Source organism: Lemur catta, chromosome 11 (assembly GCF_020740605.2).
Source record: "Lemur catta isolate mLemCat1 chromosome 11, mLemCat1.pri, whole genome shotgun sequence".
Lineage (NCBI taxonomy): Eukaryota > Metazoa > Chordata > Mammalia > Primates > Lemuridae > Lemur > Lemur catta.
This window is the reverse complement of record NC_059138.1, coordinates 18,851,501-18,870,866: the sequence shown is the minus strand read 5'-3', so window position 1 is coordinate 18,870,866 and position 19,366 is coordinate 18,851,501. Positions and strand designations below refer to the sequence as shown.

Genomic DNA, 19,366 nt, shown 5'->3' with positions numbered 1-19,366 from the left:
GACAAGGTTGCCTAGACTGGAGTGTAGTGTCCTCATCATAGCTCACTGCCACCTCAAACTCCTGGGCTCAAGCAATCTTCCCACTTCAGCCTCCCCAGTGGCTGGGACTACAGGTGCACGCCACCACGCTTGGCTAATTTTTCTATTTTTTATAGAGATGGGGTCTCGTTCTTGCTCAGGCTGGTCTCAAACTCCTGGCCTCAAGTGATCCTCCTGCCTTGGCCTCCCAAAGTGCTGGGATTACAGGCATGAGCCACCATGCCAGCCCTCTTGTTCCATATTATAACCAACACTGCCAAATTGTTTTTTAAAATATACATATCTGGGCCCTATTTTCATAGATTCCGATAGGGTAGCTCTGGATTGTGGTTTGAAATGGGCTATAGGTGATTCTGAAACACAACTAAAGGTTAAGAGCCTCTGTTCCACGTATGCATGTCTATACAGTCTAATCTATTGATATTTGAACTGGCACAGTGAGGCTGCTCTGGTGCTTTGTTGGTAGTGTCTATGTTGGCTGCATTTAGATCTTTGAGGAAAGGGTGGAGAAGTACCGCTGCCCTACATACCTTGTAGATGCACTTTGAATAAACCAGCAATATGTGACTTATCAGTGCACTGGGCTGTCCTTAATCTGTAGTCCCACCTTTGCCAGCTAGGCTGATGGGGGTGGGCCCTTTTGGGAAGCTGTCTTGCCTTTTACCGGGCTCATGGCTGGGTGTCCCGTGTCAGCTGTCAGGGCTTGCATACGTGCGGTCGCTTAGGGCAGGGTGCATGTCAGCGATGTCTGCCAGCCCGCTGGGTGGTGTCACTGTGTGGAGCATTTGTGGCTTTTTCAAAGCCCTGAGGAATCTGAGAAGCAAGTGAGGGGAATGATGCATGAAAACAAAAGGCTGTGGAAAGAGTGACCAGCCAGCAGGCTCCAGCAGGCTAGAACGCTCTGTCCTTGTTATTACTGCTTCATGAAAATGCCGCCGGCTTCCTGGCAGGGGCTGGAAGGTAGAGGCTTCCTGAGAAAACAAGGACAAGTGATGCATACTCTGAGGCTGCGATTCTGGTTTCCCGGCTTCCCCATTTTCCAGTGGAAGGTACAGGTTGAGGATGGGGAACCCTGTGCCCCTCAGTGGATTTTGGCCAGTCCTTCCCTTGCTCCTGGCTGTCTTCCCAAGAGTGTTTTCCTTCCACTCATAAGCAGCACGGCTCTGGTCTCAGAGGCCTAGCAGGGCTGGCCTGGGAGAGAAGTTGGGCGGTGTCCTGGATGGAGCTGCTCCCCAAAGAGCAAGCTGAAGGTCAGCTAGGGGAGGAAAAAGGGCCTGGGCCGTAATTCCCACTCTAGGAGTGTTTGCCACAGAGAAGTGCCTCCTGGCATGGGGCCGGGAGGAAAGGGGGTGCTCTGATCTGTAAATGCCCTGATCCGACACACTCTCACAGGATAGCCGACCTCATGTTTTCAGAAATGAGCCAGAAGTTCAGCAAAGGTAAGAGTTTCCATTTTTAACTCAATGTTGGATGGCTATCTGGACTCGCTGTTCTTGGACTTTTCAGACGTCAACTTCTAACTCTCCCTCCCGATAATCTCCTTTCTTTAGCATATAAAATACCTGGATGCAAAATACGGAAGTAGTCAGCGGTCTTTTCTTCTCTTAAAGAGTAGCTATGAGGATAATGAATAAAAATAGGCCTTTGTGGATACAACAGGGCTGAGCTGAGGGTGTGGTTTGCTTGGCAACAGCTCAGGCAAAGCGATTTCTCCTGGTCCTGGAACACTCTTGACTTCGCCTGTGCCTGATGAAGTCCTAAGAGACCAGCTTGAATGTGACTTCTTTTTTTTGTTGTTTTGTGGGTTTTTTTGGTGAAACTCCCATCAATAGAGTTAATCATTCATTTCTTTCTGGTCCCCATAGCATTTTGCTCTTATAGAAAGCATCCATCATATTGTGAGACAATTACTGACTTGGGATCAAGCCTTATTCTGTGTGTGTGTGTCTGTCTGTACGTGTGTGTCCTCACCATCTATATTTTCACATAGTAGTTCTCTGATAAATATTTGCTGAATGAATCAAAGTTTCCGAGAAAACACCAGTGCTCAGCTCTTATATTTTCTTAATTATCCCCTGCCTTTTTCTCCTTGGGGTGAACTGCAAGCAGTTTCAGCTCCACATGGAATGGAGGACATGCTAAAACTAAATGTTGTTTTGGTTTGTTTTTTTCCTGAGGAATTGCCCCAGCAGGAATGGGTGTTTCAGATATGTCATTCTGTTACAGGTACAGAAGTTGTTTCCGGGGAATACTGCCATCATTATCTCTGAAAGGCAAGTCAGTGGAAATTGTTATTTTCCATTTGCAGAGGGACAAATGGAAGCTTTCTTTCTCATTTACCAATTACAGAATGTCCACTCTGTTCAAAGTACTGTGCTGAGATTTTTATCAGATACAAAGATGTACAAGACAAGGTTCTTGTTCTGAAGGAGAATGCCATAATCTTATCTGGATGGAACGATATTTCTGTGCAAAATTAACTATAACTTGGGAGCATGCAATGTGAAGCGTTTGAGCATACACAGTGCAAGACGGACCAGAGGGAATTCAAAAGGTAGGCAAGAGACGTGCAGCCAAAGCAACTGGGGGCATCATCATGTCATTTGAGATGAATAGATTTTGTGCTGGTTACTCTCCATTTGGCCTCTGAGCTGGTTTCCTGTGACTGCTGTAACAAATTACTACAAACTGGGTGGCTTAAAACAACAGAATTTGATTTTCTCATAATTCTGGAGGCCAGAAGTTGAAATCAAGGTTTTGACCAGGCCACGCTCCTTCTGAAGGCTCTGGGGGAGACTCTGTTCCTTCTGCTTCCAGCATCTGGTGGCCCAAGGATTTCCCTGGCTCGTGGCCACTTGGTTCTAGTCTCTGCCTCCATGGTCATATTGCCTCCTCCCCCTGTCTCTTAACATTTCTTCTGCTTCTCTCTTATAAGGATACATGTGGGAAGGGGGAGGAGGGGGTAGACAAAAACCTACCTAACGGGTATAGTGAACACTATCTGGGTGATGGACACATTTATAGCCCTGGCTCAAGCATTACAAAAGCAATCCATGTAACCAAAAACATTTGTACTCCCATAATATTTTGAAACTTTAAAAAAACGGCAAAAGAAAACAAATGATACCTGTGATTGCATTTAGGGTCCAGCTCTATAATCTAGGATAAGCTCCTCCTCTCAAGATCCTGAATTTAATTACATCTTTAGCCACATCAAATGTAATATTCTCAGGTTTCAGAGATTAGGCTCTGGACTTTTTTTTAAATTTTTTTTTTTTTTTTTTTGAGACAGGGTCTTACTCTGTCACTTGGGCTAGAGTACAGTGGCAAGGTCATAGCTCATTGCAAACTCAAACTCCTGGGCTCAAGCGATCCTCCTGCCTCAGCCTCCTCAGTATCTGGGTCTACAGGCACATACTGCTATGCCTGGCTAATTTTTAAATTTTTTGTAGAGATGGGGTCTTGCAGTGTTGCCCAGGCTGGTCTCAAACTCCTGGCCTCAAGCAATCCTCCTCATCGGCTTCCCAAAGTGCTAGGATTGCAGGTGTGAGCTACTATGCCTGGCCTGTGGACACATTTTTTGTGGGGAAAGGGGGATACCATTCAGCCCACTATAGCTTGTACCTTTCTCTGCCCTGCTCTGTGCCCGACGGGGCTGTTCCCCTCAGATTATATCACCTGGTCCCCACTGTCCTCTGCTTCCTGCCCGGCGTGCCAGTGGGAAACCCCAGTGAGTATGAGAGGGCAGGAGGAGAAGAGGTGGGGTGTTTCTTCTCCTTTCCTCCCTGCTTCGGCCGCATGGTTTTGGCAGTAGCTGTGCCCCTTCCCGGTTCCAGCTCTTTCCGGACTCTGATAAAACCATTTCCTTCCCTTTCTCATCAGCCCTGGGCCTCCCCTGTTGCTGGTCCTCGGGTGCCTCCGTATCCTCTCAAGTTCTCACATCCCTCCCTACATCCTTGTAAATATCGAATTCATCAGATGATTTTCAAACTCCCAGCTGAATGTGCCTTCAGTTTCCTGCCATGATCTTCCCTGACAGGGATTCCAAGAAGCAAAAATTTAATTTCCAGAACAGAGACATACTCAGGTTACCTCAATCCAGGTTTAAGTAATGACCGACGGGAACGGGGCGGTGATTCAGCACACAACACGGCCCTGGCAACCGGGTTATCTGTGGGCTCTTCAGCAGGCAGTATCTGCCGCTTTGTCCTCTAATTATCTGCTATTACTGCGACTCTGCCTCTGCAGCCCGTGCTGCTCGGTACTTTCTATTCTTTTCTCTGTCTCGCAGCTTCTATTGCCTCATGCTTTCTGCTGCCATGTGACATCAGCTGTCTTCCTTCCCTGTGTGTATCTGTTCGCTTCTGCCCACCCTGACTGCTGACTCCCTCGTGCATTCTGTATTCATGCTGTGCTGTCAGGCAGAGCCTGCTCCACAGACCGTCCCACCGGCGTAGTTTTGATACCCTAGGTACCCCCCACCCCGTCCTAAAGGGCTTTGTTTGGGATGGCAGAATATGTTAATGCATAATTTGGTGTCCCGTCTACTAGAAACCCCTAGAAGAGGGTTGCAGGTGTGGCGGGCATCCTGACACTGGCAGGAAGTGGGGAGGGGCGGTTCTCGAAGCCCACAAGCACATTTGCTGTCCAGTTCGGTAGCAGAAGCATGGTGATCTCAGAAGAGCACAACTCGTGTTTAGGAAAAGGCAAGCAGCCCAGATTTGTGGTGGTCTAATATAAATAGAGAAACACTAGAGTTGGTGTTCAAGCTGGAAATGCAGGAAATGACAGTTTGTGGGGGGCCCTGAGTGCCAGGCTTTGGCTATTGTCATAGAGTCACCGAAGACCAGTTTTCAAGGAACTTTGGATATTATTCTATGGGCAGTGAGAAGTTACTAAAGGCTTTTTGAACATGGGAGAGCAAGATAAAATCCGTTTTAGGATGATTTACCTGATGGCAATGGAATTAAGATTAGATTTGGAACAGGAAAATGTGAAAGCAGAAAGACCAATTAGGAAGCTGTTATAACACTCAGTGAGAATAATGGGGACCCAACCGTGGCAGGTCTGGGAAGGAAGGGAAAAGCTTGTGAGACACTCAGGAAGTGAGTGGCTTTAGGACTGAGTCTAGTTTTGAGCTACTGGTTCAGAATCTTTTTAGCACCAACAACCTTTTAAATTGTTTTTATTTTCTTCCAAACAAACTACACTTTTTGGAGGGGTAATACACAAATTCTATCAGGCATATGGATAACATTGACAATACTATTATCAGCTATTATTATCTTTTGGAAGACACTCTTGGAAGCTTAGCTTTGAGCCAAGAGAATTTAGGAAGTGGTGGTTCCACTGAGAGAAATAGATCCTGGATACCTTACCCCATGTTTCTAGAAAAATAGAATTCAAACCAAGAATTAATGCAGTTTTATTTAGGAAATGCAGTCCCAGGGCAGTAGGATTGAGAGAAAAAATGCAAGAGAGACAGAGAAAGACGGGAAGCAATGACAGATGATGCTTCACCCATGTGCAAAGAGATGACAGGTACACCTGTGGGGCCATGCGGAATACCTCCAGACAGGCTAAAACAGGCCTCAGGTAAGTTCCTGGAAGGAGAAAGGAAAAGGAATCGATCTTCTTGGTTACTTCCCCTCTCCTGTTTCTCAGTAATCAGAATTCACCCCACCAGGGATTACTCTCCTCATGGGTCATGTTGGCTCAGTGTTAGTCATGTTTCCCAGTGTTAGTCTCTCCAGGCCACATCCAATGCTCCACAGTTGCTCAGTGGCAGTCAAGGGGGAGGCCAGGTTGGGAAAGTGGCAAATCAGCCCCAGCCCTAGGTAGCAGGACTACGTGTGCCCAGACAAGGCCAGTCAGCTATAGGCAGAGTAAGCAAATGAGGATTTGAGGGATGATGGAGAGAGACTCTGATGAGGCACATAATATGCGTCTGACACACAGAACAGAAGAAAGGTTAAGGCTGACACCTGCAGTTATGTCCAACAGGCAGGTGGAAGTTCAGAACTCGAACCACTCCAGAAAGAATATTTTGAGGGTTTTTACAGAAGGAATAATAATTCACATACCATGGAGGGTTATTTCCTAGACAGCATAGAATAATGAATAGCTTTGGAGACAGACAGAGCTCTGTTTAAGTCACACTGGAAAACTTACTTAATCCCTCTAAGTCTTAGTTTCCTTATCCATAACCAGGGGATGATGATGCTAGACAGCTCCTGCCTGTAAAGCATTTAGCATGATGCTAGGCATAAATGCTAAATAAATTATGGCTATTATGATAATTAACACCATTCTTAGATGATTGTGTAATCTTCCCAAACCTTCTTTTCTCCAGACAGACTCTTCCTGTGCTGTTCCTAAATGTTCCTTGAGCAGGGCGAGTTGCTCAAGCCTGACTCCTCTGGTTTTAATCCAGGGCAGTTGCCTCAGGATCACCCCACACTTGAGGTCATGGAGCCCCACTAGAGGCCAGTGGTCCCCTACAGGATACTGACACTTTAAGCCTCAAGAAAGCAGCACTGTTAACCCCTCACACTTTGGTGCTTAACAACATGGCTCACTAGAGACAGACCACCTGAGTTCCACTCACAGCTCTATTGCATGAAAGCTACGTGATTTGGGGGCTATTATTCAACCTGCCTATGCCTCAGTTTCCTCATCTGGAAAAGAGAAAATCAGTATCGACCTGCATAGAGCTGATGGGAGAATTGGTTAATATTTTTTAAGCACTTAAAATAGTACTACTACTAAGGGCTATTTAAGTGTTTGTTAAGTAAATAAAATACTTCCTCTCATTCACTACATTGCAGCTGCACGGGCCTCCTTGCTGTGCCTCCAGCAGGCCCAGCGCACCCCTGCCCAGGGGCCTTTGTGTTTGTTGTTCTGCCAGATGGATGCATACATGGCCAATTTCCTCACCTCTTTCAAGTCTTTGCTCAAATGTCACCTTTTAAATGATGACAACCCTATTTAAAATTGCCATCCTCTGTATACCCCTTGCTTCATTTATTTTCTCATTATCACTTAACCTACTTCTAATAATCTATGTAATTTGCAAATGTATTTGTTTTTTACCCGTCTCCCCCACCTAGAAGGGAAACAAGGGCAGGGATATTTGTTTTGTTCTCTGATGTGTCCCAGGGTGCCTAGAACATTGCATGGGACACAGTTGGCACTCAAAACTATTTGTGGACTGAATGAACACACAGTTTTCAGGTGAACAAAGCTGGAGTCTGTTTTGAAGATGGATTTGCAAATGAGCTTCCCAATGTGCATGGAAATGCTAAAGATCTTCCCAGAAGTTATGCTGTGCAGTTGAATGGATGTGTTCTCCCTCCCACAACATTGTTTATTTTAATAAATTGATTAGCAAACTGTGTCTTTTCCCCCAAAGATACTTAAAAGTAAACTTTAGCTGAAACTTAGGTCAAACTGTCTTTAATTCTTAATGAACATACTCTGAATTGATGAGGTAGATCAACTTCCAATTAAATGCTGGTGTATTCTGTGGCACAGTGATTTATCCAACATGACCTAGAAGTGGTCATCAGGACATAGAGAGAAAAGAACTAATAACACTGCCTCTGGGTCAGGTAAACTGCTAGGCTCAAATTTGTGAGGCAAATGTCATCATCACCATAGTACAGATAAACAAACCAAGGGCTACATAGGCCCCAAATCACATACCTAGTAGGCAATAAAACCAGGATTCAAACCTTCAGTTTCCAAAATCCATGCTTTTTCTTGTATCTCATTTTAAGCCTCAGATTTCTCATTTGTAATATGTAGTAACACTACTTATGTACAGAGTGGTTGTGACAATTAAATACATAAAAATCAGAATATACAATAAATGACAGCTTCCATTATGGCTGTGCTTTAGGGATGAGGATGAGACTTGTCCTGTAAGGAACAATCACATAGCCTCTCTGGGGAGAAAAACAAGAGTCCTGACTCAGCTGGATGACAGAAATAGGTATGATAGAGGTGGGTTAGTCAGAATAGTAATATTTAAAAAAAGAGAGAGAGAAATTTAATTTTTAAAAAAGTTTAAAAAACTTATTTGTGCTTTCTTTCATTAAGAGTTGACCTTGAAGACTCTCACTAGTCAAATTTGAGACAATTTGATCAAGAACATGTTGTATGGCTATATAAAAATGATGGTTGTACACAAGGCAAAAGCCATGCGTTCAAAGTGATTAAAAAAGTTGGGGGTGGGGAAGAAAGGAGGAAAGAAGGGGGAGAAATAGGAAAACAAAACCCTCTTCTTCACCGAAGAATGCCAGCTAATAAATGTGGAGAAAATGATGATGCTTAAGAAAAACACTGCTGTGCAACTCCCAAGGATCATGAGTGGGAGATAAAACCATTGAGTGAAAGGTTGTTGGTGTCAGGGGTTGAATTATGTTCTCCAAAAAAGATACGTTTAAGTCCTAATCCCCTGTACCCCAGTATGTGCCCTTATTTGGAAACAAGGTTGTTATTAATTAGTCAAGATGAGGTCATACTGGGGTAGGGTGGGGTCCTAATCCAATATGACTGGTATCCTCATGATACCATGTGAAGGGATAACACCATGTGAAGATGGAGGCCAAATCAAAGGGCTGCCGCTGCACACCAAGGAATGCCGAGGGCTACTAGAAGCTGGAAGAGTCAAGGAAGGATTTTCCTTTACAGGTTTCAGAGGGAGCATGACCCTGCCAATACATTATTTTTGTACTTCCAGCCTCTAGACAATAAATTTCTGTTGTTAAACCACCTAATTTGTGAGTACTTTGTTACCATAGCCCTAGGAAACCAATACAATGGGGAACAGGATTGACACAGTGCACGAAGTATCACCCGACGTATAAAAAAGATAGAGCTTTCCAAAGGAGATATTTGTTAGTTATGACTTAACCAAGTATCGAACTTAACATCACTAATAGTGGGACAACCTGACCTTTTGTACCTCCTGATGTGATGCAGTAAGAGGTACACAAAATCCCTTTGATAGACTGATTGCAATAGGAGGTGGAGTTTATTTCTCTACCACTTAACTCTGGGCTGGCTTTGTTACTTGCTTTTGCCAAAATAATGCAGCTGAAGTGACAAAGTGCCAGTTCTAAGCCCAGGCCTCAATAGATGATTCTACGCTCTTTCAGACCCTGCCTCTTCCAAGAGAACAGGCCAGGGCTAGCCTGCTAAGTGTGACAGACTAATGGAACTGAGCCCACTCATCCCAGCTGAGGTCAGTCCAGACTGACCAGCTCCTATTCAACTTACCCAGTGTCTTTGGATGCGTGAACAAGTCCAGCCAAAATTAGCTGAGCCCAGCCCAGGGCAGCAGAACTACCTAGCCAGTGGTTCTTAATATTATGACACTGAATTTTGGGATGTTTTGTTATGCAGCAATAGCTAACTATTACAGTCATCTATGTATTTAATACTATTCTTGCCATTAGTTTAAATGCAAACTAGTCGTGAGGAAAGAATCAGAAAAATTTATGGTGTGAGACATTCTATAAAACAACTGGCCTAGATGCTACAAAAGAGTCAGTCTCATGAAAAACAAACAAATAAACAAAATGGGGAACTGTTCTAGACAGACCAGAACAGGAGTTTTCAACTTAGGCACTAATTGACATTTTAGACCAGGTAATTCTTTGTTGTGGGGGGCTGGTATATAACTGTAGGATATTTAGCAGGAATCCCTGGTCTCTATCCACTAGATGCCAGTGGCACCCCGAGTCATGACAATCAAAAATGTTTCCAGACATTGCTAAATGTCCACCTTGGGGCCCTGTGCTAGAGAAACAGAATCAAATGCAATGTATGGAACTTATTAAGATCTTGGATCAAAGAAAAAAGATCTCTATAAAAGACATTTGGGACAAATGAAGAAATTTAAAGATGAACTTAAAGATATTATTCAGTCATTGTTAACTTTCCCAGGCCTGAAAATGATGTTGTAGTTATGTAAGACAATGCCCTTATTCTTAGAAGATGTACGCTGAATTATTTTAAGTGAATTGTCATGACGTATTTAATTTACTTTCAAATGCTTCAGTAGATAAAAACGTATAAGGGCATTTATTGTACCATTCTTTTGACCTTTGTGGGTTTGAAATTTTTCAAAATAAAAAGTTGAGGGGAAAAGAGTTAATTGCATCTTTACTGCGTGAGTCCTTATTAACTAACTTGATAGGAGCAGGCTCGCTGTAAATGAATCTGGGGGCTCATTCTGTATTGCCTGGACAATGAACTAGCTCAGACCAGGTGTGATGGGCTAGGACTGAGGAAGGGGGCTTCTCCCAGCCTGAAGAACTGTACACAAGTTCGTGTTCCCATGGGACTCCACTGTGTTCCTTTCCCTTGTGTAACATCCCATGGGACCAAAAGTTTAGGCGTTGGGCAGATTGTGTGTGTTTCCCGGACAACTCTGGTAAACAGCTGGTACCAAAATCCAGGTTGCCTGGTATCAAAATAGTCTGATTATTCTTTTCACTGGTAAGGCTGCTCTCACACTTGCTGTATACAAAAAAGAGACCAAAAGAGAGACAGTGTTCCCTTCCCTGGAACATAAACCATCCTGTGAGGCTAGCAGGTCACCCAGGGGACAATGGGAGGATGGGGTCTCTATGCCTTCCCTGCTCTTAGTGACCCTGCCTTTGTACATTTTCTCTTTCCACAGGAAAACCAAGCTTCTTAACCTGTACCATGTGACAGTGAAATTCAAATCAAGCCCTGTGCGTTAAAGGGGCAACTGCAAAGGCACCCATCTTGCAAGAGAGCTAACATTTAAGACATAAGGCAAAACTCAGGAACCGAAAAGGAAAATGCTGATAAAGGCATTCGTGTAAAACCTTAAAAACTTTTATATGGTAAAAACAAAAATGATGACAACACCAACAAGCAAACACCATGGTAAAAACAAAAATGATGACAACACCAACAAGCAAACACCATAAACAGAGCCAAAGACAAATGGCACAGTAGAAAAAATTATTTGCAATCCAACAGAAAAAGTGCTTATTTATTTTACTAAGAGATCTTATAGTTTTAAGAGGAAAAAAGTGAACAAGAAAATGGGCAAAAAATATAAACAAATATTTCATAAAGAAAATAAGAATGGCAAAAACCACTTGGAAAAAAATGCTTAACTTCATTAGTACTTACAAATGCGAATCAAAACAACAACATGATACCATTTTTACCTATGAGTGACAAAAAGTTTAAAATTCAGTAAAACTTAGTTTTGGCAAAGTTATGATGGAACTTATGCTGTTGATAGAAATACGAAGGAATGACTTTTTTGAGATTACAATTTGGGAACATCTAACCCAGTCTTAAATGTATGTATATTTTGACTTAGCAATGTCATTGAAAGGAATTTATCCTATAGATAGAGTTGTACAAGTTCCCAATGACATGAGAATAAAGATATTCATGGAAACATTTATAATAACAGTATAAGCAAAAATTACTTAACTGTTAATTGACTGAGCAATGGTAAAATAAATTTATGGCACATCCAAAGATTAAAAGATCTACATGTACTGACAAGGAAATATTTCCAGTATATTTTAAATGAATAAACTAAGGTATTGCACACTGTATGTGATCCACTCTGTGTAAAAATGCAGTATATATTTTACATATCTTTGTATGGAAAAAATACATAAGAAGTAATTAACAGCACTTACCTTGCAATAAGAGTGGGAAGGAGATTTTTTTAATTTACAGTTGACCCTTGAACAAGACGGGATTTGAACTGTGTGGGTCCACTTACATGCAAATTTCTTTTTCAATCAAATGAGGATCAAAACTACAGTATTTGCAGGATGTGAAGCCTGAGTATATGGAGGGTCAACTTTTCTCAGGTTTCACAGGGCCAACTGCAGGACCTGAGTCTGTGCAGATTTTGGGATACATAGGGGTCTGGGGACCAATCCCCTGTATGTACTAAGGAATGACTATTTTTGTTATGGTCATGTCTTACTTTTACAATGAAAAAAAAAAAGACACAGATTGTGCCTTGAAACAACTTTCAAAATGTCAATCAGTGGACCTTCTGATACTTTTGTAGAAAACATTTGAATAACTGAAACAAGCCAAGGTTGCATGTGGGGTAAATTGTTTTTAGCTGGAGATGCAAATATGCAGACTATGAGCCATTGCAACTAGAAGTATAATTTTTAGAACCTAGGAAAGTTGGATTAGAGCAGTGACCAACTTCCTTAAGCAGTCCTGGGTCATTCACTCATTTTTCTTAAGTGACTTAAGCCCAGCCTTCAGCAAGACTCCTATTAGAAAGCCAAAGTAGCCCAGCAAGGAAAAAATGTGATTGGACATTTTCTTTCTCCTTTTCTTTCTTTCCCTCTCTCTGGAGTTTTTTCAGGAACATGAAAATTAAGATGTAAACTGAGATATGAAAAAAATTGGTCAAGGTACTTTTTATTTATTTATTGAGACAGGGTCTTGCTCTGTCACTGAGGCTGAAGTGCAGTGGCAACATGATAGCTCACTGCAGCCTCCAACTCCTGGGCTCAAGTGATCCTCCTGCCTCAGCCTCCCAAGCAGCTGGGACTATAGGCCCATCCTACCCTGCCCAGCTAATTTTTAAAATTTTTTGTAGGGCGTGGGAAGGTCTTGGTATTTCCTAAGCTGGCCTTGAACTCCTGGCCTCAAGAATTCTTCCCACCTCAGTCTCACCAAAGTGCTAGGATTACAGGTGTGAGCCACTGCGCCCGGCCTTGCCAAGGTGCTTGGATGATTCTTGCTCTTTACAAATGCATCCTATTTGTGTTTGGCTGGTTCTCTTTAAAGCACCCAAGGTATTAATCTGAGAGGACAGCCTCTATCAGGGGAACATTTTTTTTTTGTTCTTGGTGAAGTGGCACATTCAGTTCCTGGTGCAGGCTCACACAATTCTCATTAGTCATTTCACAGCTGTATCTTGGGAAGAGAAAATCTCAAATACTTTTGGCTGATTTCACAAACTAAAAACAAGGCCTTCCCTCTTCGCTCACAGTTCCCATTTGTTTACAATTTTCAAGTCAATAAAACATGTCTGTCTTTGTGGATGTTTCTCCTAAATTTTTTAGTTGTCTGCTGATCTACCTACCTGGCTTCCACTCTACCCGTATACTCCTAGATTTGTTGCCATCGGGTCACAGGTGGACGCTGGGCCACCCACCCTAGTTTGTTATTCAATTGATGCAATTTTTGTTTGGTGGTTTATGATTCTAAGGTTATTCAGGGACACAGTTTAAAAAGACATGTCAACCATCAAGTGAGACACCGAATGTGATCATAGGTTTGTTATTTTTTAGGTTGGTTAAGGACATTAGGTGAATGTATAAATTTGTTATGGTAGAGTCTCTATGAATACTGAAGATGCACATACGGGGATCATTATCGTCGTCTGGCTTGTGACAGCTGGCCCTGATTTAGTTATTTCCTCAAGAAGACACTTTGAACAATTATTGAAGTGCCTCCCCTCTGTAATTACAATAATAATGATGATGATTTTGCAACTGAATATGCAATTGAGGGTGTATATACTCAACTACTGTTTTTAGCTTGTTTCTCTTTTTACATTGATATCAGCTGCTCTTGTCAGGATTATTGATGAACAGAGAACCACATTTCTACTGAGGGTCAATGAACTATATGAAAAAAGTAATCTAGGGCCAAAGGGGGAGTTATAAGAAAGACAATTATTATAGTTAGTATTTAAGGAATGCTAACTATGAGCAAGTTTATTTTTTCTCTTTGGAGAGAGAAATATAATATTTTCAGTACCTATTTGCTTTTAAAATTAAGAAAGTATCTTATTTTATAATTATAAATATCTGAATGCTTTTGATCCATGTTATAGCCAATTAAGGAGCTGCAGGTGGGAAAGATGATGAAATAGAAAAGAGCTGTGTGTTGCAGGAAAGGGGGAGAGAGCAGGGAGTGAAAGAAAGTGAGACAGATGCGGAAGGAACAGGGAGGCACGGAGGGGCAGCCAAATAGACAAGGGATAAGAGGACTAGGAATGACAGTGGTGGGAATGAAGAGCAGGGAAGGAGACAGGTAGGAAGAAAGAGGAAAGGGAAAGAGAAAAATGGGTCAAGAAAGAGAAGAGGGAAAAGACTGAGTAATTTGGAGGATTAAAAAAACAGCATTTATGTTTGTCTTTAAGATGAATTTGGGATCTCTAGAGTGTGGCATTTATACCATCACCAATTCTCTTTGAAATAGTGTTCATAACTCTGTTCATAACTGTTCCTACTCTACATACTCAAATCATTTTAACTGTAGACCTAGTGAATAAGTTGGGAAGGAGGAAATGGAAACCTTACAAGATGGATGTCCAAGCTGGCTACCGCTGCGGCACCTGGCTTGTTGATGCTGACTTCTCAGGAGAAGGTCCAAAGGGAGGAGGCAAGCTTGGCTGTCAGTGACTAGCAGCTTCCTGCCTCCCGTTATTCTAAGACTTAAGGCGGGGAAATCTCAACCTTGGCTGTACATAGATATCTTTTAAGGAACTTAAAAAAAATCTGATGCCTACGCCCCACCCTTAGTATGTAACTGGTTGGTTTGGAATGTGGTGTGGGGATTTTTAGAAGTTCCCCATATGATTCCAGGATGCAGCCAAGGCTGAGAACCACCACTTAGGTTTTACTTTGAATCCCATTATAATGCTGGTTATTTGGGGGCTATGAGAGCAGTGACCTGAACAGTAAGTTGGATAAAATTAAACCAAAGGCCAGAAGTTCTCCACCCTTGTGCTATATATTTAGTACCTGGCATGGCTATAAATTGGTTGTGGAGTTGAGGGGAGAAGGAGATCATTTGGAAGTATACAGGAACAAAATCAAAATGATCAACATTATAAGGCAAGTCTCTATAAAAATTGGCATTTGAGAAATGATCTGACTTGATTTCAACATTATGAGAAAATCTGGTGTCTCTTTGAAGGCAACCTTCAGTTGACCTCCTCTGAGATGTGGGGGAACCAGGAGAAACGGTTTGCTTTTCTGCTCAGCTGTTGTATTCCACAGCTCAGCTCATCCCTTCACGCAGGACAGCCCTGTTTCCTTGCCCTCTGACCTCTGGATCTGGAGCCATCTAGAACTTGTCATCACCATGCTCTCCTGTCTCTGCATTCCCCAGTTCCCTCTGTTACAGTAAAACTGAAACTTACTAAGGGGCCTATTACCTGTGCTAATGTTCTCAAGGGGAAAAGGTAGAGCAAGCTGTTGTACCAGCCCAGTCCTTCGCCAGGTAATATATACATATTTCCATTGATGGTGGCTTTCTGGAGCCAAAGCTTCCCGATCCAGAACAGGATTCTAACATGATGATTTTTATGTGAACTAGAAAGGACGTGGCCTTGGTGGACTCAACAGGGGCCAACACCTATAGAAGTTTGGGATTCTCTATAGGTGATTATACCATATTCTAGGGTAGCTTTCATTAGGAAATATGATTGGCCTGTGGCCTTTTGGAGATAATATTACTGCTGCCACCACTAGCACCACTATTATTATACTTTATATTTTACATGCTAACCCTTTCTGAATGCTCTATGGGTATGAATTCATTTAGTGTCTGACTACTGGATTGAACTGCTTGATGGTCAGATGTATTCCCAGCTCCTGGCACATGGCAGGTGCCCAATAAATGCTTGCAGGATAAATGGATGTAAGTTTAATCCAAGCTACATGGGTAGGAGCAAGCTGGAGCAGGGGGAAAATGAGAGGAACTGGTTCTGTCTCCTTCACAAAGACCAGGCTGACCCCTGACTGTGGCAATGGGAGAAAAGTACAGAAAGAGCTTGACTTAGGAATCTCCTTAACTACAAACATTTCTACTCAGAGGGCTAGGACACCCTTTTTCTGAGCCAATTTCACTTTTCCCCAAAGGCCTGTTGGTTCCAAATACACCAGGAATCAGTGTTAATTGCTTTTTTGAAATATCATTTTGTCAGTTTCGTTTAGATGTGGTAATTTGCAAAGCAACCCCCAGCAGTTGACAGTTCATCCATAGCTGTGTTGTGCTCAGACGTTTCCTGGGATTCCTGCCCACCTCCTATGCAGCTGGCCCTGTTTGCCAAACCAGGATATGTGCTCAACTGGGATTAACTTGGAACCAGTAGTGCTTTGTTGTGTCTGAGATTTTTAAAATTCTGAAAGGGTGAAGGCTCAGCCCTACTTAGTCCAGAGAAGTGCAGTAACTCATAATTTAAGAATTACCAGGTGGTTTTAGATCACCTAAGCCACACTGGGTGGGTGAGGAAATTGCAGCTGACAGGTTCAATGACAAGGTCAGCCGGCTGGTAGCTAGGAGGCCAGGTCAAGAAATCTGTATTCTTTGTATGGCACCAAACTGTGAGCTGGGGTCTCTGGACTTACGCTTGTAGAGATGTAAGTGTTTCAGTTACTGTTTGTTTCTTTTTGAAGCTCATTTTCCCTGGCCAGAGACTTCCTGAGCCTCCTTCACACATGCTTCAAGGTCACAGCTCAGACCAAAGTGTTTACAAAAAAACTAGGCACTTATAAAGAGGCATCATTGCCAGCTCCTGCACTCCCTATGCCCTAGCTCCAACCAGACTCAGCAAACCAAGGAAGAGATGAAGTGGTCTCTGGAACCAGGAATTTCTAGGTTTGGATGCCAACAGGAAAACAGATGACTTCTGTCTCATTTCTCCAGCAGGCTGAGGCTGCAGCTGCTGCTGCTGCCACCTCCTGGGAGAAGACAGACCTTAGCTTCATACCTGAAGCTAGTCTCCGTGTTCATCTGTGATTTGGGCAAAGGCCCCACTGGGGCAGGACTGAAATTCCGTTGTCTTAGAGAATAAAATGGATATCCCCTTACTCAGCAAACAGAACATTGGTATTCTTTGCTTTTCCTGTGGTCCTTTTGGCAATGTTGTGCTTAAAGAAATGATTTCAAACAACAATAACAAAGTTGAAATGACTTAATAAGGGAACCATGAGAGAAGAGAAAGAAGATTGAGGCAGAACTGTTAGTTTTAGGAATACATCAGAGATTCTTTCTCTTGGCCTTCTGAATCCTGGATCCCGGGGTGATGTTAGGAATGCATACAATTGAGCAATTATATGACAGAGAAAACACATATGAGTTTGGGGAATCTTAACCTTCATGAGTCTCCATTTACTGGCAGGATTATAGTGAGGATTAATTGAGATAGTGCTTATAAGTTCCTGGTATGCAAGCAATGTTCAATGGGATGGAAAAACAAGCACCACATATACTCACCATCAGATTGGTACTAATTGATCGACACTTATGTGCACATATGAAAGTAACACTCATCGGTGTTGGGCAGCTGGGCGGGAAGGAAGAGATGGGTATATTCATACCTAATGGGTGAGGTGCGCACTCTCTAGGGGATGGGCACACGTGTAGCTCTGACTTTCGTGGTGCAAAGGCAATATATGGAACCTAAATGTTTGTACCCCCATAATATTCTGAAATTAAAAAAAAATTTCCAAAGAAATTAAAAAAAAAACATTATCCGTGTTAAAAAAATAAATAAACAAAAGAATGTTCAATGGGAATTATATTGGGGCAAGTTCACTCTTCTAATCCACATGGTGATTTTCTTTGTTTACTGGCCAAAAACTGGGTCAACAGCCCCTATGCCTATAATTCTTTCTAGTCTTCTGATTTACATTTGATCCCTAAGAAAACTTTTTTTTATTTACTTTTAAAACATAAAGCAGTGAGAAGAAATTCAAGAGGAACTTAGAGATTCAATTCAGGAAATACTTCTTGATATGTGCTAGTCATAGAGGATTTAAAGGATAATGTAAGTGTAGGCCTCAAAAATTTCCCATTAAGTACATTAGGAAAAAAGCAACTGAGAATTACAGACTTGGGCCCTAGGTTCAGATTTGTAAATAGCCCAGTTGTGTAAATGACCTCAGACATGACAGCTAACATATTTGGATATCAGTTTCTTCATCTGTTGCATAATAATATCATAAAGGGAATTTTATTTACAGCAGAGCTTGCCTAGGAGGCAGCACATTGAATTCTGTGTTGTGTTTCAACTGTCCTAACTAAAGCTGTTAAAGAAACCACGAAGTTTGAGTAATCCTGGTAATCTAAAGCAAAACCCTTCCAGTACTTCTTTCAAGAGTTTTTATTCCGGACCAATGAAATATGGGTCTTGTTTTAACCGATCATCTACAGAACTATGGATTTACTCTGCCTTATTTAGAGTGTTTGTTTTTAATCCTTTGCTATAGTTTGAATGTTTGTACCCCCTCCAAAATTCATCTTGAAACTTAATCCCCAATGCAACTGCATTAAGAGGTGGGGCCTTTAGGAGGAGATTAGGCTATGAGGGCTCTGCCCTCATGAATGGAATTAGTAACCTTAAAAAAGGACTGGAGAAAGCTAGCTAGGCCCCATGTTTGCCATCCATCCTTTCTACCATGTGAGGACACAGCAACGAGGTGCCATCTTGGATGCAGGGAGACCAGGCTCTCACTAGACATCCAACCTGCTGGTGCCTTGATCATGGACTTCCAGCCACGATCTCACAGCCACTGTGAGAAATCAACTTCTGTTCTTTTTACCCAGTCTCAGTTACTTTGGTATAGAAGCATGGACCGACTAAGACATTCTTAATTAGTGAAACAACCATGAAACCCTTCCTAATAATTAAAAATACATGCTTTTTGCCCTCAGCCAACAGCTGTGTTCCTTTGCCTGAAAATAAACTCAGCTATGTTTGTTTTGCTTTTTGACTCTGGTGGCCTTTATTATTATTACTTGACAATATCTTACATTTGAACAAACTTTACGGTTTACTAAGTCTCTTCCCATATATCAACTCATTTGAGAAGAAGTATGATGCGATCAAACAGGTTGGGCTTTTGAACCAAAGAGATTCTGGCCCTATCACTGACTAGCTATATCTCCTTGGATAAGTCATTGTATCAGTCAAGGTCCCACTCTCCGCCTAGAATTCTTTTTATCCAGCCTTTGCATGGCTAGCTTTTTCTCATTGTATAGGTATTAGCTCAAATATTACCTTCTTAGAGAAGTTTTCTTTACCATTCAAATCTAAAAATTACCCTGGTTTAGGCCAGGTGCGGTGGCACATGCCTATAATCCCAGCACTTCGGGAGGCTGAGGTAGGAGTATCATTTGAGGCCAGGAGTTTGAGACCAGCCTGGGCAACATAGTGAGACCCTGTTTCTACAAAAAATAAAAAAATTAGCCAGGCATGGTGACGCACATCTACAGTCTTAGCTACTCTGGAGGCTGGGCCAGGAAGATCGCTTGAGCCTGGGAGTTGGAG

General features: G+C 42.3%; 1 protein-coding gene and 1 long non-coding RNA gene across 3 annotated transcripts in view; both read left to right on the top strand.

Moving 5' to 3' along the window:
- Positions 1-19,366, top strand: part of MKLN1 (muskelin 1) — a 264,096-nt gene that overhangs the window by 124,799 nt on the left and 119,931 nt on the right. The gene's annotated exons all lie outside the window — the stretch shown is intronic.
- LOC123647739 lies at positions 1,030-11,099 on the top strand. The gene is made up of 3 exons (XR_006738323.1): positions 1,030-1,478; positions 2,266-2,593; positions 10,730-11,099. It is a non-coding gene; the product is annotated as an uncharacterized LOC123647739 (long non-coding RNA).